The sequence below is a fragment of the Ovis canadensis genome, chromosome 26 (assembly GCF_042477335.2).
Source record: "Ovis canadensis isolate MfBH-ARS-UI-01 breed Bighorn chromosome 26, ARS-UI_OviCan_v2, whole genome shotgun sequence".
Lineage (NCBI taxonomy): Eukaryota > Metazoa > Chordata > Mammalia > Artiodactyla > Bovidae > Ovis > Ovis canadensis.
This window is the reverse complement of record NC_091270.1, coordinates 41,624,754-41,632,770: the sequence shown is the minus strand read 5'-3', so window position 1 is coordinate 41,632,770 and position 8,017 is coordinate 41,624,754. Positions and strand designations below refer to the sequence as shown.

Genomic DNA, 8,017 nt, shown 5'->3' with positions numbered 1-8,017 from the left:
CGTCCACTGGCAGAAGGCCACAGCCCAGCTCTGAGTAGGTCTGGCCTCTACACACAAGTCTTCATGAAGTCTGGCTCCTTGCCAAGTAGTGAAGAGAAATTGGGAGTGAATTAGGGACAGTGATAAACCCTCTTCGATTGTTGGAAATATCTAGAGTGAGGAATCCTAGGGAGAGGTTAGACTTCTCCTCTAAACATATGGAGATGAGCATCATCAGGATCTGGAGTAATGCTGGGAGATTTATCCTCATGTGCACCCACAGGCTGGCGAAGCCCCAGTTACACAGGTGTGGCCTTTCCCCATTAGACTGTGAGCTCTGTGAGCACAGGGCTGGGTCTGTCTTTTAATTGTAACCCTGGTGCCTGACTCTTCACAGGCACTTGATTAACATTTTAGCAATGAATGAAAGAATAAATTAAAAAGTTTGATCTACATACAAGAAAATACAGTCACCTTTAGAGACTATATTTCTATTAACGTAACCCAAGACCACACTGATGCTTGTGGAGGCCCCACTGTGTTTGTGACTGACCCTTACCCTGCTGTTATCAGGTGGTCCTCAAGGTGGGGTGTACTTCTGAATCACTGGTGACGTTTAAAAAGCATACCGAGGACTTCTCTGGTGGTCCAGTGGTTAAGACTCCATACTTCCAATGCAGGGGGCAGAGGTTTCATCCCTGGTCAGGAAACTAGATCCCACATGTCGTGTGGCATGGCCAAAAAATTAAAATTCAAAACAAAATTAGAAAGCATATAGATATCTGGGCCTATTAGACCAGAATCTCCTGAATCAGGGGTCGGGGCCCAGACTTGTGTACTCCGTTGGGTTCCTCTGATTAAACCTCTGTGGTTGCCTGAAGCGCCTCTGTTTTTCATAGGCGTTGCTGCCGTATCCCATTGCCTTCTTCCTTCTTACATTTATATAGTTAAATTTTGAGACTCTACCTAAATTGTGTCTTGTCAGTTTTGGCTCATTGCTTTTGCTCATTGTCTTTTTTGATCCTGGTCCCGTCATTCACTCTGTTAGCTGTTTTCTCCCAGATTTGTGCCACCTGCAGATGAGAAAAGCTTGCCTTCTTTCTCTTCATGCAAGTTGATGTAAAAAGTGTTGAACATAAAAGGGTTAGGGTTGAAGTGGGTTCATCAGTTCATACCCAGGACTAAAATAAGCTTAATAATTTTTTTTAGAGTGATTTAACTGTTTTATTTGGCTGCACTGGACTAGGGATCCAACCCACGTCCCCTGCATTGAGAACGCAGAGTCTTAACCACTGGACTGGCAGGGAGAACCCTGACAAATTTTTTTTTTTTGGAATGATTTTTTTTTTTTCTTTCGCAAATGCACTTTGGAGGGAAATAACCCCAGGACACAATGAGGAGTTTGATTTGCATTCCCAACTGTGTGACCTTGGATGAATCACTTACTCTTTCTGGGTTTAACTTTATGAGGAAAACCACAGGGAGAAGCGATTGGTGTTCTGAGCTATCCTGAGTCCTCTCCTTCTCCTCTGGACCTGCCTCCCATTCCATTCATTCCTTCTAGGACCTCAGCCTGGCGTGGCCCCTGCTATCCCCAGGCCTGGCCTCTCAGGGAATAATTTCTCTGCTTTCAAGCCCTGTGTGGACAGATGATCTGTTCCATTAGGCCAGTCCTGGACAAGGTAGAAAATTTTCAAAAGGGCTTTCTGATGGATAAAAACATATCATACTAAGGAAATAGAGAGGAAACTGTATGGACAGAGCGAACAGGAATATTCACTCATCAAGAATATGGTGGGTTTCTATGATGTGTCCTTCTTTGTTCCAGGTCCTGGGAATGTGGTTGTGAAACAAAGAACTTGTGCTGACGAAGCTCACATCCTATAGTGGGGGAGCGAGATAAGAAACAGTTAGATACACGTGCTGGGGAAATGGTTTGGAGAAAAGTCAAGTCTGGTAAAGGGGATGGGGAATGGGTGGGTGATGACTGTTTCATGTAGGGTGTTGCAGGAAGGCCTCTCTAATAAGCTGAGATCTGGAGGGTGTGAGGGAGGAAGCTTGCCTGGGAGGTCTAGGAACAGCCAGGAGCCATGGGAAGGGAAGATGCACTCAGTGAGGGAGGAGATAGAAGGGCCAGCAGAAGGGCCAGAGTGCCTGGCCCTCACAGGACCTGGGACAGGCTTTGGGTTTTACTCTCAGTGACATGAGAAGCCCTGGGAGAATTTTTGGATAGAGAGATAACATGATTTGACTCAAGTTTTTAAAGGATCATTCTGGCCACTGTTCAGTGAATAGACTCTACTGGGGTGAGAGTGGAGGGAGACCAGTTGGTCCCAGGGTGGGAGCTGGTGAAAGTGTTGGGAATGTCAGGGAACTTGGAACATCAACCAGCAGGAGGCGCTGGTGAGTTGGACGTAGGATGTGTGTGTGTGTGTGTGTGTGTGTGTGTGTGTGTGTGTGTGTATGAGAGAGAGAGACAGACAGATTCAGAGGTCAAGGGAGAGACTACAGGATTTTTCAGTTGAACAGCTGAAATGACAACGTTGCCACTTGTTGAGATGGGGGTGGTGAACTTGAACTTGATTTTGGACATATTAAGTCTTTGGACATGTCAACTTTGAGATGACTTTTCAACATCTGAAGGACTCAGGGGTTGGTTTGGAAAACAGAAACCATTATGGCTACATCAAGAAGAATGAGTATCTCTAAGAAGTGCTTTGATACTAAACTTACTTTTCTTCATATCCCCACGGCATAAAATCTGTATCTTCAGCCCATCTCATTCATTTTGCATAAATATCCATATTTGCTGCTTCCTAAGGGTGGTCTTTGCCTTTGGAGAAGCCTGACTCCTTTCAGCTGTGATTTTCATGAACGAGTCTCCATTGTGAGTACTCCCGGCATAGTCTGGGCCAATCTGATGGCTGAGAGAGGTTTCTGAGCTTTCTCTTAATTCAAAACTGGAGTCTTTGCTTGCTTGCTAAATTCTTGCTTCCTTCCAGAGAGTTACCACTGTCAATATCTAATTTGCAGAGATGACTAAGAGATCATGGCACTGGCTATCTTTCCAGAAGCAACCACTTCCCCAGGCTCTCTGGTGACTCCAGAAAGTGTCCCCTTCAATCTCTTTACCCCCTTCCATTGCCCACAAGAATCGGAAAACTGCAGGAAAACTAGTGTAAATAGAGACAAAGTCTCGGTAAGAGAAGATTCATCCCATTCATACTCCTTTCTATAAATTAAAAGATGGGTTATCATTAAGATATTAATAGATAGTATCCCAAGATTCCGAGTTTTGAGGGTCAGATAACACGACCATTTAAGAAAAAAAGAGAAATAAAAAGAAAAAAGGATGAAACAATCCTTCTTACCTTGATTTGAAGGACGATTCGAGAGTTAGATGTAGAAGATTGTTATTTTAGGTGACACCTAAGACATCCGTCTGCTAAACCATTTCTCTGACTCAGGTCACGTTCAGTTCAGTTCAGTTCAGTTCAGTTGCTCAGTCGTGTCCGACTCTTTGCGACCCCATGAATCGCAGCACGCCAGGCCTCCCTGTCCATCACCAACTCCTGGAGTTCACTCAGACTCACGGCCATCGTTGGGACTCCACATTTTACCCCTACCCCATTCAGTTTCCATGCTGTTCTTTTCTATGAAGGTGCTAATGAGCAGTTAATGGCTTGAGGAAGGACTTGCCAGTGAAGAAGAGAGAATAAAGGCAGGAAGCCCAACACAACAGAGAATTTCAAAACCTGTTCAATAGCAAATTAGCCATGTATTCTGTTGACCCTCAGATTAAACAGGTTAGAGGAGAACTGCCCTGTCTCTGACTCCCGTGAAGATGCCCACCTCGCCCTACCCCATTTCCTCTCTGGGGTTTTTGCAATTGCATTGGCAGTGTCCTTAAACACCTCCAGAGAAGACAGCCTGGTGTTCTTTAGTAGTCGGTGATAAGGGCAAAGAGACTTCTGATAGTCTTAGGGATGTGTTTCTTCATCTGAAAGGGTTTGGTTCACGGTTAGAGCCTGTACTTGAGAAATTGAGAGCCAGGTAGAAGATCACCTGGGCTAACTCTAGACGTTGGTTTAACATTTGTGGACCCCCAAACCATATGCATTACTTGCACCAATTTGAGAGTGAGCGTGTGAGGTTCATTCACCTTGTGACTGAGAAGGAGGGTCAGGGCTTGGGAGCAACAAAAGAAGCAGAGTATGTGTTCATATTCTTGACCTTTGCAGAATGCCTTGATCTTTCCTCCCCCGATTCCCCCAGAGTTCCCCTATTTTCATGCCCTCCCTCCCTCCAGACTCATTATTGCAGTTATTTTTGCTGTAAGAGCACACACTCTCCTCCCCAGCAGGGCTTGGAGCTGGGGATCACGCAGTGATCTGATGGAGCAGCTTCTGTCCTGCGTGCATGTGACTCACACCCAGAGTTTCTATTTTTGGCACCTGCCGGTCAGCCTGTCCATTACTTGTGATTTGTCCGTCCTTCCGAAGCCTATTAGCTCATCTGTGTCTGCCAGGCTGACTCTGGGTTTTCTTCCTTCGTTTGAGCCCCTGGGACTTGTCTGCAGCCTCACCTTCTCATGGGCTCAGTGTCCAGCTGCCACGTGCAGCTGCCATTAACATGCCATTTCCACTCTCCCGGATCCCTGATAAAAATGTCAAGTGAGTCAGAACCTGACATGGCCATCTGCGGGGTACTGACATTTGTCATTACCACCAGTGTATGGCCTTTGAAGGCAGAAATCAGGCCCTACACTCCTAGCAGTCCAAACTACACCCATTTGAACTTAACTTTCAGCACATGCAGTGATAAAACACTCCCATTAACAGTAATCAACAGCTGCCATCCAGAGGGCTGGCTTAGGTAGCACTCAAGGAGCTGACCTGGGTGGGGGTAGGGGGCCGTGGGGGTGAGGAGATCTGAGCCCATGTCGTCAGAACTGCAGTCAAGTGGATTCTGTTCTCTGGGTTCTTGAAGTCTTCAAAGCACATACCAGTGACATCTTGTCACCAGATCAGGTGGAAAAAGTAGTGCTCATCCACGGCTCTGCTGTGTCATTTGGAATACAGATTCTTTTTGATTCAAGTATATTGGGTGCCCTGTCCACTGTGATGAAATTGACACTTCAGCATACACACAATCCAGAGATTTCTACAATACTAGTTATCTTATTTCCTTGGCTGAATTATTAAATATTAATTAGTATTATCTTCCAATTTTGCAGTTTGACTTCTCTTATTCTGGAAGTTATCCTGGTTACTTAAAATTTTAATTTTTGTATCTTTTTTTTTTTTCTCTCCAAATTCCTGGCTTAATAAGATCTTGTTTAGTTTGAGAAAAAAAGGTCCCAAACATCAGGCTGGTCACAAAAATAACCCACAGTATCAACTTTAGAAAACAAATCTTAAGACTATTACATTAGTTATTTTTCTGGAGGATGCATTTAACATGCCAGCTCTCATTCACAAAAATACCTTGTTACATTTGTGTTGAACAGCCCCACACAGCACTCTTATGTGGGGTATAACACACATACCTCTAACTCAAAGCTGCTCTCAGGTTCTACTCAACTAATGAGACTGCCTTTGTAGTTAGGGAAGCAACTATTGGTATGAACGGAAAGAACTGTACTCCCTGTATAACAAGAGTTTATTTTGGAGACAGTTGATAAAAACCATACATCCTTTTTATTGTTAAGTCATAAAGAGGTATCAAAATTAAAAGCAAAAATTACAGGGTAAGACTTAATATAACTACTAGGAGGGTCAAAGGAAGTGAAAATGGGACTAGGCACAGGGCAATATGAATTAATGAACATGGGAAAGACAAGGATGGGGAGAACAGTGAGCATGTGCTGAAGATACCAGGGGAGAGGATCTGGTGAAAATTTTGATCTTAGACAAGCGCCTAGGTAAAGAAATAATGGGACAAGATTTCTAAACTCTGCTATGTGCTGAAGAGTCATCCTCACCATTGGCGCTGTCTCTGTCATCCTCTCCTTTCTCAGCCTCTTTTTCATCATCCTTGATCAACTCCAGCTGGTATCCCCCCATCTTCATTATCACCATCATCCAGTAGGTCCCCCTCCTCAGCAGAGTCATCTGCACCCCCCTCAGACTCCGTCTTCACATTAGTCTCATCTTTCTTCAGGGAGCTGCTGCTCTGCTCCTCTTCTGACTTATCATTCTTCATCTCTACTCCTTGTTTGCTCTGTTCTTTTTCAATTTTTTCCAGGCTTTCCAGTAAAGAATCCACTTTTTGTTTTATCTGGGTTAACTCCTTCTTAATGGTCTGATGGTCATCTCCTTTCAACTTTCCAGACTTAGAAGAAGATCCCCGCTGTCCACTCTTAGAATTGAAGCCACTTCTGCCCCTTTGTGAGGTGTTTCCTCATACACGCTGGCGTTTTGAGGGCACTACAGCCCGAGCAATAGGAGGAGGAGGAGGAACACGTGCTGGGCAACTGTACATCCTGTCGTAATAATCCCGTTGAGAGTCATAGTCCGAGTCAAAAGATGAGCCGTGCATCTCCGCTGCAGATCGTTTCACAGCTGCTTTCCCTCAGTTCACTTTTGGCTCTGCAGCCAGATTAATATCTAAAACCTGGCCAGCAATCATTCTGCCATCCTCTCCTGCCACAGCAGCCCGGGCATTTCTCTCATTAACGTACTGAACGAAGGCAAAGCCCTTATGAACAGAGCAACCCACGATTTTGCCGTATTTTGAGAAGATTGCCTCCACGTCAGATTTCCTGACCACAAGGGTATTGAGAGTCCCAATGAATATACGAGAGTTCATGGAGCGAGGACCCGTCTTGTTGGTAACATTGCTGGCCATTGTCTTTGATGATACGGTGCCTCACAAAGCTGAAAAATGTAGCTGAAGATCAAAAAAAAATCTCACTCAAGCAAGTTCCACTAACTTATATATTTCAAGTGATTTGTAACCAGGAGGGGGAAGGGAGAAGAGATTCGATTCTGAATCTCTTACCCCTGGGTTCTACCTGAAGAAGCCGATTGCTGCTTGAGGTCGGCAACGCGGTTGCAATCGCTCAGTCTTCACCTGTTCACCTTAATTTTTGTATCTTATTAATTCATGTTTTCTTCATTTATTGGCTTGATTTTCTTGAAATTTTTTTGCTTTGAAAATGGAACGTATTGTGCGTGTGTGTGTGTAACTCTGGACTATAGACATGGGTAGAACACAGTCTTACAAGTTTTCACGTATTTTATGTCTTGAGTGTGGGTTATTCTTTTTTTCTGTAGAGGCTTGAGTGATCCTTCAAAAGTCCATGCTGCAGTTGCTCTTTCTCAAGAGAATTGAAATTTCACTTTGAACTTTCCTAGTTTGATTTTGGCACTTTTAATAGCCTCTATGATGGACTGTGATTCTTCTGCCATTTTTGACCAGAGAAGGAATGAGACATAGATGTAAGTGACATAAACACAAGGGACAAAGTGATAATCGGCATCATGCTAGTACCAGTGGCTGAGGTAGTGATCCAATCTCTGCTGCAGAGGGCACGGACAAACCAGTGTTGTCACAGAGCATGCTTTGGGGAAGAAACCAGACAAGTTCTGTAATCAAGGGTCTGTTTATTTGAAGCCTTAGAACTTGGAATGCCTGGGTTGGGAATCTGGAAACAGGAAAAGAGAGTTTTAGAATTAGCAGTTGTACATGTCATTTCTCAAAACAGTTTCCTGGCAAAGACAGTCACAGAGGCAAGAAGAGGGTGAAAAATCAGCCTTTGTGAACCTTGAACCATTTATTTAGCTGTGATGGACGGTGCCAGGCACTGAATCACATGCTGAACTTGCATTAATAACAGTAATTATGATTATCTCAATAATTAGGGAGAATAATATTTCTCAAGAATCCTCCCATCAACTAAGTCAGCTCAGAGAGAGGAAGTGAAAAAAGCTTTTCAAGGTCACACATCTCATAAGGGGAAGGGATAGAACGCCATCCTATCTGATCTCCAAGCCTGAGCCCCATTGCTCTACATGTTAAAGGTGTAGACAGGGAT

The 8,017-nt window shown here is 44.2% G+C and overlaps 1 pseudogene; it reads right to left on the bottom strand.

Annotated features, from left to right (window-relative positions):
* Positions 1–5,724: 5,724 nt before the first annotated feature.
* LOC138431155 (heterogeneous nuclear ribonucleoprotein C pseudogene) lies at positions 5,725–6,989 on the bottom strand (annotated as a pseudogene).
* Between the last annotated feature and the right edge of the window lie 1,028 nt (positions 6,990–8,017).